The following is a 422-nucleotide window of genomic DNA, read 5'->3' on the forward strand; positions in this document are numbered from 1 at the left end:
CGCACGCACGCACGCACGCACGCACGCACGCACGCACGCACGCACGCACACCTTTGTCGTGACGTTCCAAACAGACGAGAGGTGTCCTGTCGTTTTCTGGCGGAGCCTTCTCATACGCACTGAAGATGCTAATTCAGAGTTGTGTTGACAGGTCTGCGGCTCAGTGTGTCCAGTCACTGATAAAAGGCTAGTGACATGCATACATACATGGTAAACTTAGCTTCAAGGAAAGTATTTTGAAAAAAAACAATAGAAACGGTCTTTGTGGGGTCAACCACGCCATTGGCATGGACAGGTGTTTTGATGACGGTGATGGAGAGTGCTATTTAAACATGTTTGTCCCTTCGTCATAATATGCACTGTATATTTATCGGAATCAAAAATCTCCTAAACAAGAGGCCACAGGGCATTTATTGATTCAT

Source organism: Pholis gunnellus (genome assembly GCF_910591455.1).
Source record: "Pholis gunnellus genome assembly, chromosome: 15".
NCBI classification, from domain to species: domain Eukaryota; kingdom Metazoa; phylum Chordata; class Actinopteri; order Perciformes; family Pholidae; genus Pholis; species Pholis gunnellus.